Source organism: Marmota flaviventris, chromosome 14, assembly GCF_047511675.1.
Source record: "Marmota flaviventris isolate mMarFla1 chromosome 14, mMarFla1.hap1, whole genome shotgun sequence".
NCBI lineage: Eukaryota > Metazoa > Chordata > Mammalia > Rodentia > Sciuridae > Marmota > Marmota flaviventris.
The window spans coordinates 58,347,057-58,362,675 of record NC_092511.1 but is presented as its reverse complement, the minus strand read 5'-3'; the positions used below and the strand labels follow the sequence as shown (position 1 = coordinate 58,362,675).

At 38.9% G+C, this 15,619-nt stretch overlaps 1 pseudogene; it reads right to left on the bottom strand.

The window, feature by feature from the left end:
• Window positions 1-1,173: 1,173 nt before the first annotated feature.
• Window positions 1,174-1,590, bottom strand: LOC114091968 (large ribosomal subunit protein mL42 pseudogene; annotated as a pseudogene).
• Window positions 1,591-15,619: the final 14,029 nt, after the last annotated feature.

The window sequence follows — 15,619 nt, the reverse complement described above, 5'->3', positions numbered from 1 at the left end:
CCAATGGTAGACTCTTAGCTCTACCTGGGGAAGATAACACAATTTCTCTCCCTTACCCTCTGCCATCTCAGCCTTTCTGGGCAAACCTCCTGATAAGGCAAGAATTCCTTGGAGGGCTTGGCTGTTCTGCCCCTCCAGCCTCCACCACACTCCAGTGGAAAGAGGCCATACATCTTCTCTTCACAGAAACTGTCACATCCTGGAACACAGCCTGCCTTCTGTGGGTCTGGGCCCCTCACCTCCCAGCCTGACGTCAACCCTGCCCTCCCTGGGGCTCTGTAGGGACTGTGTGGGGTTTCCTCAGTGAGTCCCCACCCTGGGGTTTCAATGGCCATCGCGTGGGGAGCATGACAGCGGATGTGTCCGTGGCACCAGCTGTGTCTGATGATGTGGCCTGAGAACCCTTGGGTCACCAAGCCAAGTGCTGAGTTGGCGGGAGTTCCTACAATCACGGAGGCCTGACTTCCATGTGGCATAAAGAGGAGCATTGTCCTGGCAGTGTAAGAGATGATTAGATGGCAGTAGGGCTGCTTGTTATTACCCGACCTCAGTTGATTTTGTGCCCAAACAGTGAAATATAGGCCATTCATGGAATTCCTTTGTTTTATTTTTTTTTATCATAATTACACAACGCAAACCATACAAGCCTAGTACCAGTGGTATTTGCAAACACATGACTTACAGATCAAATCTCACATGAACATTTTTTTCTCTGCATTGAAAAACCATCACCAAAATGTCTATTCATTTCTTTCTTTTGCCAAGAACTTATATCTGTTCTGGCTCACATATTGCAAATTAAAATATGGTGAGACTGACTCATGAATTCAGTTGGAAAAACATCTCAGCTCTTTTGTTTTTTTCTTAAGAAACATGCACATTTTATTAATCATCTTTATATTAATAATAATGTTTAGGTGACATAAAAATACTCAGACACGTAAAAATAAATGGTAGACTTTAATATACCCAAAAAGAAAAGATGGGATAGGTTACTTTGAATCAAAGAATGTCAAAATCCAGAAATGATAAAGAAATACATATTCTAATATATGAAAAGACATTTTATTATTATTTTATCACATAACAGTGAATATACCAGATTGCATTTTCTCAAGTGGCAAATAAGACACAGGATAACATTTGTCTTTGATTCTCCCAAGAATCTCAATATCATTCATATTTTGGAAGATTCAGTTTCTTACGTCTGTGATACTGTCCACGAGGATAATAATGACACTTAGTAGTTAAGTAGTTTTTGCTAAGTTTTTGTCATGGGTCCTTGCTTAAGGTGCTCATCCTTTCATTCTATTTTGGTTTTCAGCACTTGATCATGTGTTTCTTCATTATTGTGCACAGGATCTGGTTGAGTGATAGGTTTTGCGTGTCCACATGGAATATCCACGGAAGGGTGGTAGCATGTGATCATCCTGCCATGAGTGATCAAAGCAAGCTCTACTTTGCAAATATAATCATCTGGAAGAGAAGAATATGTACATTTATGACAAACACAAGATAAAGCTCTGTTTCGGACTGGAAATAAAGGCTTCAAGATAGTTCTCTTGATATCACCCATTTTAATGCTACCATGGTGTCATTGGATGATTATCAAGTATATGATGAAAGATATTTTGAAGAGAAACTGCCTTTAAAATCTGCTTCTAGGCACACCAATTTTTATTTCTGGAAGAATCTCCAGAACTGCAAGGTCAATCAGCTCCAGCCAGATGTCCATAAGGACACTAGCAGGGCACTACAAGAAGCATGTGGCCACATGCTAGCCTCCTTCAAGACAGACAAAGTCTGACCACCTCAGTTCTCTTTTTTTTTGGGGGGGGGGGTCCTGGGGATTGAACTCAGGGGCACTTGACCACTGAGCCACATCCCCAGACCTAGTTTGTATTTTATTTAGAGACAGAGTCTTACTGAGTTGCTTAGCACCTCAATTTTGCTGAGGCTGGCTTTGAACTCGTGATCCTCCTGCCTCAGCCTCCCCAGCTGCTGATATTACAGGAGTGTGCCACAGCGCCCATCCTACCTCCATTCTTAATGATGGGGCTGGTACTGCAACTTCCATGCATCCAATTTGAGCTGAGTTGTCAGATGGAATGGACATCCCTTCACTTTGTTTATAATCAGCACCTTCTCTATTTCTAAGTCATTACACTCTCTCCAATTTCCCTCCTCACCTGTTACCTAGCTGTTACCCCAGCAGAGTACCTATTATCCATATTAGCAAGATAATTGGAGTGGGCATCTGTAATCTACTTCCCCTTCCTGTTCCCCACCCAGAGGTTTAAGTACCTGACCTCACCCCCCATCCTTACCTGTCTCTCTCCAGACCTGGAGGACCAGCTGCCTGGACTTGGCCTCAAAGCCAAACCTTCCCCTACTTTCCTAACTGTGGTTTGCCCCTTGTTTCTTGGTCTACCAGTTAGCCCCTCTCTGTCCCATGTCTTCAAACCGCTCCTCCCTGCTGGCTTTCTCCCTTCAGCATATAAAAGCATGCGGAATCTCTCCCATCTTCAAAGAGAGGGCTGGCTGGGGAGAGAACTGCTTGGTCTGGCTTCATTCCTAGCCCTTCTCTGGGTGCCAAGCTTTAGGAAGCAGGTCTACACTAGCTCTCTGCACTTTCTCCCCTCCCACTTCAAGTTCCTGCCTGGCACTATACTGTATCTACTCTGGAAAAAGTTACTAGGTTTTTTGAAAGGTAAAGCTAGGAGCTCTATAGTCTTCATCTTATGATGATCTTTTTCTTCTGGATTACAATGATCACTTCTGTCTTTACAGTCTATTTTCCACTGTTTCTAAGACAACCTCCTCTCCTGCTTCTAATTGCTCCTCTTAAGTTCCCCCCCTTGGCCCATGCTCCTCCCTAGATCACCATTGTGATCTCTCTCTCTCTTTCATGGTTTTACTACTATGTTATGCTGAGGACATTCAAACAAACCGAACCACTCCTCATCTGTTCCCAGCACTTCTTCATATGAGTGTCTAAACTGCTCGACAGGCATCTACATCAAGGTGTCTGAAACAGCACAGCTTTCATCTTTCTTTTTACCATAGCTATGTCTCCTCCTGTGTTCCCAATCTTATGATACAGATACCATATTAACTCCCAAGCCATAAAACTTGACAGTCCCGGACTCCTTTTCTGCATTCAGAAAACTATTTAATGCTTTACAATTTACAATAGCTAAGCTACGGGGCCAACCTAGGTACCCTTCAACAGACAAATAGATAAAAAATCTTGTGGTATATATACACAACAGAATATTGCTCATCCATAAAGAAGAATGATTTTATGACATTTGCCAGTAAATACATGGATCTGGAGACTCATGCTAAGTGAAATAAGCCAATTCCTCAAAACCAAAGGTCAAATGTTTTCTCTGATATGATGCTAACCCACAATAAGGGGGTGAGCGGAGAAGAATAGAAATTCAGTGGATTAGACAAAGGGGAAAGAAGAGAAGGTAGGTAGATAGATGGATAAAAACAATCACACCTCCACACCCCTAAAAATAACCCACTATACGACCCACATTTTAAAAACTATGGATAGGTCAAAATGGAGCTCTGAAAAAATGTTTCAAGTAACTCAAAAGGAGGCAAGAAAAAGCAAAAACAAAAACAAAAAATAAAATGGCAAACTTAAGCCCTACCATATCAACAGTCACATTAAAGTGTTTAAATACACTAATTAAACGGAAGAGATTTTCCAAGTGAATTTAAAAATATAAATAACATCAAGAGGAAAATTATTTCAAATATGACAACATAGGTATGTTGAAAGTAAAAGAATGGGAAAAGATATATCTTGCAACATCAAGATAAAAATAAAAGTGGCTACATTAATATCAGGAAAGTAGACACAAAAGCAAACAAATCCACCAGAGACAGGAAGGGAATTCTATAGTGATAAAAGGGCAAATCTATCAAGAATACATAGCAATCCTAAAGATGTTTGCACCAAATAAGAGAGCTACAAAATATGTGAAGCAAAAAACAGAACTGAAAGGAGAAATAGACAAATTCATAGTTATAGTTGGATACTTCCCGACCATCCCACTCAAACTTTTATAAAACTCGATGGAAAAGCAGTATGCATATATAAGAACTCAACAAAACCATCAACCCAAAGAATCTAAATGTCAGGCATCATGGTGCACACCTGTACTCTCAGGTTCTTAGGAGACTGAGGCAGGAAGACAGCAAGAAGACAGCAAGTTATTTTTTAAGAGCATTATAATTATACATAGAATCTGGGTTAATTTTGACAAAATCATACAGGCAAGGGATTTTATTGTAGTCCCCATTCCCACCCCCTTTTCCTCCTCTCTTCCTTTCCCCCACTCTCTCTCCTCTCTTCTACTCACCTGCCTTTCACGCCTTTATTTATTTTTCATTGTTACTTTCTATGTATACATCAAGGGGAAATTCCCTTTGATACATTTATGTACATATATAACACAATTTGGTTAAATCCATTCCATACTTCTTGCCCCTTTCCTTCCTCCTTCCCTCCCTCTCACTCTCCTTCTACTCCACTGATCTTCACGGTCTCTTTATGATATCCTGTCACCTCCCCTACCACCTTCTTTTCCTTGTTTGGCTCCAGCTTCTGGTAAAATAGTCTAGACATACTTTTCCTTATTTCTTTCAATTTCAGCTAAACACCCTGACCGTTTTGTGTGAAACGTATACAAGAAGACTCTTAAAGGTCATATGTTTTCTCTTATGTGTACTTAGTCTTTTGCTTATATTGGTTTCCACCAACAGTGTAAGAGTATTCTTTTTTCTATACATCTTCTCCAGCATTTATTATCGTTAGTATTTTTTAAAAATTTTTATTGATATTTAAAAAAAATAAATGACAAGTAGAATCAATTACTATTCTTATTACACATATACAGGACAACTTTTCATATCTCTGGTTGTATATAAAAGTATGTTGACACCAATTTGTGTCTTCATACATGTACTTTGGATAATTATGTCCGTCACATTCCACCATCCTTGCTAATTATTGTTAGTATTCTTGATGACTGCCATTCTGACTGCTGTGTGCAGAAGAATGAAACTAGACACTTGTCTCTCACCCTGCACAAATATCAACTCAAAATAGATCAAAGACCTAGGAATTAGACCAGAAATTATGCAACCCCCAGAAGAAAATAGGGTCAACACTCCAGATATGGGCACAGGCAACAACTTTCTTAATAGGACCTCTAAAGCTCAGGAAATAATGCCAAGAATCAATAAGTAGGATGTCATAAGTTAAAGGCTTCTTCACAGCAAATGAAGCAATTAGGAATGTGAAGACAGAATCCACAGAATGGAAGAAAATCTTGCTAGCTACTCTTCTGACAAAGGATCAGTATCTAGAATATATTAAAGAACTCAAAAAACTTAATATCAAAACTTAATAACCCAATTAATAATTGAGCAAATGAATTTAAAAGACACTTTTCAAAAGAAGAAATACAAATGGCCAAAAAATATATGAAAAAATGTTCAACATTGTTAGCAGTCAGGGAGATGCAAATCAAAATTACACTGAGATTTCATCTCTTCCTCCTCTTAATTGTTTCCTTTGATGTGCAGAAGCTTTTAAATTTGATGTCATTCAACTTATTGACTCTTGATTTTATTTCTCGAGCTTTAGGGGTCTTGTTGAAAAAGTTGGTGCCCTCACGTATATAATGGAATGTTGTCTTTTGTTTTATTCTAGCAGTTGCAAGGTTTCTGGTCTGATTCCTGAGTCTTTGGTCCATTTTGATTTGCCTTCTATGCAGGGTGAGAGACAGAGACCTAATTTCATTCTTCTACATATGAATATGTAGTTTTCCCAGAACAATTTGTTAAAAAGGCTGTCTTTTCTTCAACATGTATTTTTGACAACTTTGTCAAGTATCAGATGGCTGTTAGCATGAGGATTTGTCTCTGTGTCTTCTATTCTATTCCATTTATCTTCATGTCTATTTTGATAGGGTACCATGCATTTTTGTTACTATAGCTCTGTAATATAATTTGAGCTCAGGTATCATGAAGCCTTCTGCATTGTTCTTCTTGCTCGGGATTGCTTTAGCTATTCTGGTTCTCTTATTATTCCAAATGAATTTAAGGTCTGTTAATTGGTATTTTGATGGAGATTAAATTCAATCTGTATATTGCTTTTAGTAGTCTAGCCAAAATGGTAGCATTTTGGCAATATTAATTCTGCTTATCTGAGAATGTGGGAGGTCTTTCCATCTTCTGAGGCCTTCTTCAATTTCTTTCTTCAGTGTTCTGTAGTTTTCATTGTATAGTTCTTTTACCTCCTTGGTTTGATTCCCAAGTATTTTAATTTTTATGAGGTTATTGTGAAAGGGATGGTTTTCTTGATTTCTTTTTCAGATGAATCGCTGTTGGTGTACAGGAAAACTGTTGATTTATGAGTATTGATCTTTTATCTTGTTGCTTTGCTGAAAGTATTTACACTAGAAGTCTTGTGGTGGAAATTTTTGTGTGTCTTCTAGAAATAGGATCACGTTAACAGCAAACAGAGATGTTTGACTTCTTTTTCATCCCTTTAATTTCCTTCTCTTGCCTGATTGCTCTGGCTATAGTTTCAGGAACTACATTGAATAGAAGTGTGAGAGTGGACATCCCTTCAAAACAGGAAAGTTTGAGTCCACCCTAGGGTGGGGGAGGGAGTTGTAGTTCAGTGCTAGAATGCCCCTGGGTTCAATCCCTAGTACCACACATGCACATGTATACACACATGCATATACGAATCTAATCAACATTTATAAAATACTCTACTCCCAGACAGCAGAATACATTTTCTTTTCAGGTGCCACAGATCTTATTCCAAGATAGACCCTATCCTGGACCACAAACCTTAACACAGATGTAAATGAAGTGAATTCACACAATATGTGTTCTCCGAACACAGTGAATCAAGCCATAAACTGATAGCAGAAAGATAATAGGAAAAACCTCCAAACATGTGGAAATTAAAAAACACACTTCTAAATAATCCATGAATCAGAGTCAGTCCCAAGGGAAAATTTTAAAGTACATAGAAATGAAAAGACAGCATCACATTTGTAGTACATAGCTAGAGCGGTACTAAGGAGAGAATTTATTGTACTAAATGCATAGAACTGGACCCCCCCCCCCAAAAAAAAGGAAAATCTCAAAAAATCCTAAGCTCCACCATCAATAACTTATAATAAGAAGCTCAAATTATACATATAGGAGATAGAATGAAGGAATTAGTAAAGATAAGAACATAAATCAATAAAGTGGAAAACAATAATATCAATGAGAAAAAGAGCTGATTCTTTGAAAAGTTCAGTAATATTGACAAACTTCTAAGAGACTAACAAATAAAAAAGAGAGAAGTCACAAATTATCAATATCAGGAATAAAACAAGTGCAGTCACTATAGACCCTGCAGACGTCAAAAATAAATAGTACAAATTACTCTAAACACATAAATTTTACAAGTTAGAGAAAATGAACCATTTCCTCAAGCACAAATTACTTATCCAATACAAAACAGATTTAATAGTCTTTTCCCTACCATGAATCCATAATTTTAAAGCTATCAAAGAAAGAATCTCCAGGCCCACATGATTTTACTGGAGAATTCTATAAACTATTTAGTAAGAATGACACCAATTCTACACAGTCTTTTCCAGAAAGTAGAGAGGAGGAAACATTTCCCAACTCATTTTTTGAAGTTAATATTACTCTGATACCAAAACCTGAAAAAGAAAACAGTATAAATAACAAAGACTACAAAGCAATATTCCTCATGAAAATAAATACAAAAATCCTTAACAAAGTATTAGCAAATAGAATTCAGCAATCTACAAAAATAATTATACCCCATGACCAAGTGGGGTTTATTCTAGGAATACAACAAAGGCTAGTTCGATATTCAAAATCAAAAAATGTTCTATCATATTAACAAGCTAAAGAAGAAAAATCACATAATCATTTGATAATCCTCAACTTAGAATAAAAACAAAAGAGACTAGAAGGGAATGCCCTCAATTTGATAAAGAGCATCTGTGAAAATTTGACAGCTAACATCATACCTAATGAAGAAAGAATAAATGTTTCTCCCTAATAATGAGACCAAGACGAGGACCTTCACTGATTCCTAGAAGTTCTAGTCAGTATTAGACTGGAGAGGGGGGAGGGGGAGAAATAAAATATTGGAAAGGAAAAAATATAATGGCACCTATTTACAGAAGACATGATTGTCAAAATGGAAAAATCTCACAAACTTTAAAAAAAATTATCCTACAACTAGTTAATTCAACAAGGTTACAGCATACCAGATGAATACACAAAAATTATATTTCTATATTCTAGCAATAAATCCATGGCTATTGAAATTTAAAATATAGTATTATTTTTAATTTCTGAAAAAGATAAATATACACCTAGACTGATAAAAGAAAATGAAATGTAAATAGTAGGAGAGAGAGAATGTGTTTATGGATTGGAAGACTCAACATAATAAACATATCAGTTGTCTACAAACACATGCATAGGTTTATTTCTACCAAAATTTCAGCTGGACTTTAAAAAATACTGACAAAATTATTCTAAAATTTATAAGGTCAGGCAAAGGAACTAGAATAGCTCCAGCAATTGTGAAAAAGAAGAATAAAGTGGGAGAAATTCGTTCACCCAATTTCAAGATTCATTATACAGCTACTGTATTCAAGACATCTGGTATTGGCAAAAAGACGAACAAACAGATCAGTGAAACAGAACAGAGAACCCAGAAACAGTCTCATGTGATTACAACTAATTTTTAACAAAAGTGCACCAGCCATTTAATAGGGCAAAAAGAGCTTTTCAACAAATGGTGTTGGGACATTGGGACATGATAGGCATGAACCTCTACCTCAGTCACATCTTACATAAAAATTAATTCAATAGTGGATCATGGTTAAATGTAAAATGTAAAACTATAAATATTATTTATAAAAAGGCACAGGAAAAAATGCTTGATATCTAGGACTAGGCAGAGAGTTTTTGAACTTGACCCCCACAATCATGATCCACAAAGGAAAAACTCATAAATTGGACTTCATCAAACTAAAAAATGTTTACTTGATGAAAGACTCTGTTAAGTGGATGAAAAGACAAGAGACAGGGTTGTAGAAAATATTTCCAAGCCATATATGTGAGAAAGGACTACTATTTAGACTCTATAAAGAACAGTCAAAATTCAAAGGTAAGAAAGAAAAAAAAAATCCAATTAGAAAATGCACAAAAGGCATGGAGAAACATTTTACTGAAGAGGGTATAAAGATGACAAGTCCATGAAAAAATATTTAGTATCATTAGCTATTAGGAAATTCAAATGAAAACCACAATGAAATGTTACTATAATACCTGTCAACGTGGCTAAAATAAGAATGATGACATCACAAAATGCTAATAAGAATGTTTAGAAACTGGATCACTCCTACGTCACTGATGGGAATGGAAAATGTTATAGCCACTCTGGAAAAATATTTGGTATTTTCTTAAGAAATTAAACATGCAACTACCATATGATTCATCAATTGTATACCTGGGTATTCATTCCAGAGAAATGACATCTTAGGTTCACATGAACACCAATGTACAAATACTTACAGCAGTTTTACTCATAATATCTCCAAACTGGAAAAAAAAAACAAAAACCCAGATACTTTTCAAGGGAGCATGCTTAAACCAGTGTAATATGTGTTTCCATGGAATACTCTCAGCCATGAAAAATAATTATTAATACAGCTACATGCACAAACCTGAATGAATCCAGAGAATTTTGCTAAGTGAAAAAAAATTCTTAAAGCTTACCTACTATGTGATTCCACTTATCTAACAGTCTTGAAGTGACACACTTATAAAAATGAAGGTTAGATTAGGAGTTGCCAGCAGGTAAAGAGGGTAGTAGAGAGGGAAGTAGGTGTGGCTACAAAAGAACAATATGAGGCATCTTTATGGTGATGGAAATGTTCTGTATCTTAAATGTATCAATGACAATAACTATAATAAGGTTGTGAAACTGTACTATAGTTTGGTGAGATGCTACCATTGGGGAAGCTAGGGAAATATACATGGGGTAATTCTTACAATCACATGTGAATCTGCATTTATCTCAAAATTTTTAAAGTTATAAAAAAAAAAACACTGCAGAAAAAAAAATTGTCTCTTTGGTCCTTCTAAGGAGGCTGAGCCTCCCCAAAGATGGTTTTGTTGACCCAAGAAGTAGGTATGATGAAATGCTAAAGGAATTTAACACTAGACAGAGGGAAAGAGAAAGAGGCAGAGACAAAAGCACAGCAGCACATTGAATTGGAGGAAATACTGGAGAGTTTTACATTTAGAGCCCCCATGGTAAAGAAATGATGCAAAATCAAAGTCTGGGCATAGCAAGACTTGTTTAGAGGAGATTTGAGGAGATGTTTTTTGTATGGTGTGCTATATGATTCTCTCTTCTGGGTCTAAAAGAAAACTTCAGTAAGGATCTCCATTGCTGATCGATATTTTTCTTTTAAGGTGGGATTGTTTGTTTGGATGGGATACCATGGCAACAGTCTGCAAAGCAGTCTGGAACATTTGGATCTTATTTAGTGAATTCATCTGGGTTTTGACCTGAGCTATTCTTCAGTAAGGTACTCCCTTAGAACTGTGCCAAGAGTGAGATTTCGTGATGCCCACCAGGCAAAGGAGCAGAGGTTAACCCAACAGAGCTGTGTGATCCTTAGAAAATCACCTTCAAAAAGAGAAACGATGGCGTCTGTTACAAAATCAAAATTAGAACCATGAGGTATGGAGTTTGAGGGCCTATCTGTGTGAAATGCAGACCACTTTTATGTGGCTTTATGTAAGCTAGAGTGAGAGAGGCTAAGGGAGTCTACCAGTGGTACAGGCTAGAAATCAATATTTTTACAGAATCAACTTGTATCAATGCATAAGTGCTGCAGATATTGGGAAATTCATGGTGGAGAGATCAGTGTCAGACATGCCTGGACATGTTTTGAATCCCTGTCTGGCCTCTGGAGAGCAGAGGGGCCATGGAGGGACCAGTGGTCAAGCAGACACCTGCAATCACACACGTCCAGCCTGTGGTTAGACGCCTCTCCAGCTGCTGCAGGGGTGGCAGGTCCTGCAGACTGGAAGTAGAGGAGGTAAAGAGGATGTGCATAGCCCAGCCCTAGTAATTACTGTGGGCACAAAGCCACAAAGACCAGCTCGGTGGCAGAATGCCTACCAGCCCTGGAGAGGCCCTACAGCTGAGTGGAGACGTGAGGATCTGAGTTGACCACTGCATGGTCAGGGGAAGAAGGCAAGATGGGAACAGCACATTTGGTCAGGACCTAAGGACTTCTGCCCCAGTTCATTCAAGGGCACATCTGAGTATGGTTTGGAAAGGCAGAAAAGGCTGCTCTTCACTGAGCAAAAGTCATGGTCAAATTCATAAGCAAACTTACATCTCTCCAGGAAGCCTGATTTCTTGCTGCTGGGGAATCTAATTTGGAAGGAGGGAGAGAGAAAGCCGAGTCCTTTCCTGGCCCAGGGAACCTGATAGAGCTAACAGCAGGGTTGGGGCCGGAAGCAGGATGCAGACCTGCGCCCCAACAGTGAATGATGCAGGTGTGACTCAGCCTGCTGAGGTCAGGTCCTGGCAAGACAGGTTCCGGTGGGTAGGGCTGAACTGATGGCAGCCAGAGATTGCTGTGCCAAAGAAAAGGCAGCTAGGAAAAAGATACCAGGGGAGGTGGCAGAGGTGGGGACTTGAGCAGCTGCCAGGAGGATGAGGAGATTCTAAAGGCAATTTTTAGGAAACAGTTCATATTCTGTGCTGTGTAGAACTCCCTCCTCATTGTTCTCCATCAGCCATAAAGTGTTTTTATTTTTTTTCCCCAATAGCCTTTCCCCGGTTCTACTTGTCAAACTTTCCTGTCCCACCAGATAGATAAGCTCCTCTACAGACAGCTTAGAACTTTTTACCCACCTTCAGTTATCAAATAGTATCAATCCAGTACTGAAAACTGCAGCCCAGCCTAACACTGTCACCTCAGCAACTTGGAGAGATGGTGGAGGGGACCTCTCCACCTCACTCCCTTTCTATTCTGAGTCCTATCTTGGGAAAGAGAAAAGGAAGATGTCCCTTTTGAGGTCACTCTTTGGGACATGATTACCTCACTGGCTAACACCAATGGGTCCCTGGTGGCCGCGGAAGGTCAGATATTCCGATGTTGTCCTCTCTTGGGACAATGAGGCCTCTACTGTTCAACCTCTATGACTTAAGTGGTCCTCCTCTCAGAAAATACTCTGGAGCCTCTGATCCAAATGGCCACTTCAACTTAAGCAGTTCCTCTGGTGTCTACTGGGCAGTGGGAAATGGTCTTATCTCTATTGAGCCAAAGGCAGATGCTGTCCTATGAGGGTCTCTTGAAGCTCTGTCATCTTTCTGTCCCTCCTTCCCTCCTTTCTCCAGGCTCCAGCAGGGTTAGAAGTTCTGTGGGTTCAAAGACTCGGTCAGTTTCACAGAGAGGCTATCACCAAGCCTGAGTGGAGACGTGAGGATTTGAGTTGACCACTGCATGACCAGGGGAAGGCAAGTTGGGAACAGCACTTGGTGGGTCTAGGCGATCCCTGTTGTCTCAGGTCATCTTCCCTTTGTTACCTCTAGCCTGGGGTGGCCTTATCTACCTCTCCAGCCCAGACTGGAGTCCCACCTTGTATTTCATGCCCTGGTGACAGTCCTGAGTACATATATTTCCATGGGGTTCCACACAGCCAGCTCCTTGTACCTTTCTCCCTAGTGGGTACCTGGAAAATGCTCCTCTTTTAAGATGAGATCAGCTTCAGTCCTCTCCCACCCAGACAGGGTTAACCATCCCTTTCCTCTGATCCAATTCCACCCTGAAAATATACAAGTTCCTAGCATGTGTCTCCCCATATTAAAAGGGCACCTGTGGGTATCTAATTCTCCCTTATCAGGCTAGACATTCTGTGCAGACAGAAACTGGCCTCTTATTTCCATATGCTGTGTCCATGACTGCTTCTGACTCATAGAAGACAGTCCATGGATGCTTGGTGGTTAATCTAAAAGGAAGAAGGAAGAACAGACTCTATTTCTCATGTTTTACAATGAGTGTGTGTGTGTGTGTGTGTGTGTGCGCGCGCGCTCATGTGCGCACATACACAGAAGATCCTTTATCCAGGGATACTTTATTCAGCATCTGACAGCTTCCTAGATTCAAGGAATGAGCCACTGTGGGAATCTTGGTGGGATATGAGGTTGGTCTTTCACAATTGAAGTTTAAAAAACTGAACACATGTCCTTCTGGACCCCTAGCAGCTGATGTCCGGGTGGATGGCCCAAGTTCAGCCCATAGGAAGTTCCACCCAAGGTCTGTACCCAGAGAAAGGGGAGTAGAGAGCAGAGGCCTGTTTCTGGGGCTGTGGAAGTGGTAGCAGCAGGACTCTAATTAGGCTCGTCCTGGGTGTGACCTTGGTCTAGCTTCCTGCCACCTGCCTACTTTCCTAACCTGGCTCTCCAGGCCTCTCCCACAAATTCTTTTTTTTTTTCCCCTACTACACTGGGACTGAATCCAGGGGCACTCTACCACTGAGTCATACCCCTAACCCGTGAACTTTGTTTTGAGACAGGGTCCTGTTAAGTTGCCAAAGCTGGCCTTGAACTTTTAACCATCCTGCCTCAGCCTCCTGAGTAGCAGGGATTGTAGGCATGTGCCACCATACCTGGCTCCACCTCCCACCAATTCTATGATATGGCAAATATCCTTCCAATAGAATCCTTTTCTACTCAAGTTAGCAGAGGGTTTCTCTTATTTGTCAACAAGAGCTACATCTGACTGCTACATCTTCTACATGTGTTGGTAGATACAAATTTATGATTGACCTTAAAAAAGATATATGTGTATATACAAATATATAGAAGTACATGTTTAACCTAAAGGTATACATAGTCTAAATATATTTATGTATATTTAATCTAATGATTAAAGATAATCAGTGGTAGAATAAAATTGGATATAAAACTTGCAAATTACTTAAAACAGATCAACTAAAAGTTGGTCAACAAATCAAAAGATAGTAAAGTAGAAATGCATGTAGACATAAGAATTAAAATGTTAGATCAAATCATATATAGTTATTCTAATAAATGAGACAGAGTTATACTATCCATTTGAATCAGAAGGGTTATTAGAATTCAAAAGGAAAAATCCAACATTTTTATATTGGGTCTCCTAGCTTTCATTCCATCTTCCTTCAATTTGGAGGTGTGAAAACTAAAAATTACCTTTTTAATAGACCTTCAAAATGAGGTTCTTGGTACAAATTAGGTCAGGCCAATGATGTGCACTGGAGGGAGCTTTGGAGGGTAGAGATGAAGTGGGAGCCGCCTTCCTGCTGCTGCGACTGGAAATGAGTTTGGACAGAGAAGATCATGGACAGTGGCTGGACCTACATCTCAGCATCTGGTGACCAGTTGGGTGAGAAAGAGGCAGTTATATGGGCAGCAGCAACAATTGGCTTCCTGACCTATGGGCAGCAGATTTGGTACTGTGAACTTGACCTGTAACCGCTTCACTCCTCAGGTCTCTCCTAACACTTCTGTAAGCACTAATTGCCTGTATTAAGTCCCTTTCCATTTGAGACACATTAGGTGGCTTCTATTTCCCCCTAACCCTAATCATCTATATTGTTTTAACAAGGCAGACCTAAAATGAAGTGACCCATAAAGCTCTTTTTTAAAAGGACACACAAGAATATAGTCCATAAATTATTATCATTATTATCATAAATTATAATAAAGCAAAAGCTAAAGTAGGAATAGCAATATTAAGAAGAATTCGAGAAAATGTATTATATAAAAATTATGTCAATACAAGATACAATCACTAATAAAATATATTCATAGCCGGGCACCATAGCACATGCTTATAATCCCAGTAGCTAAGAAGGCTGAGATAGGAGGATCATGAGTTCAAAGCCAGCCTCAGCAACAGTGAGGTGCTAAGCAAGACCCTGTCTTTAAATAAAATACAAAATAAGGCTGGATGTGGCTCAGTGGTCAAGTGCCCCTGAGTTCAATCCCTGGTACCCCTTCCAAAAAAGGTTTATAAATGTTTATGTTCTGCATAAAATAGTAGCTAAGTATTAAAAATGAGATTTTAGAAATGAAGAATAAATTGATGAAACTATAATCTTAGTGGCAACATTTATCATTTCTTTCATGGACTTTAATGAATCCAGTGAACACAAGAGAATAAATCTATAAGCTTTTTTAACATTTATAGTCCACAAACATCTAGTTCATATCTCTTTAAAATGTTTATGTGTATAAACTAAGATAATAAATAGGCTATAAAAGAAATGTCAACAAAATGCATTCTTCTGTATAACTAATTAGAACAAATACACACACACACACACACACACACATATACATGTAGGTATATACACACACACACACACACAAAAGAAATGTCAATAAATTCTTAGATGTAGACTATCTTTCACCAAAATCTAATGACACAAAGGATCAGTGAGAAAAATATTAAGAAGTAGAATCCCAATA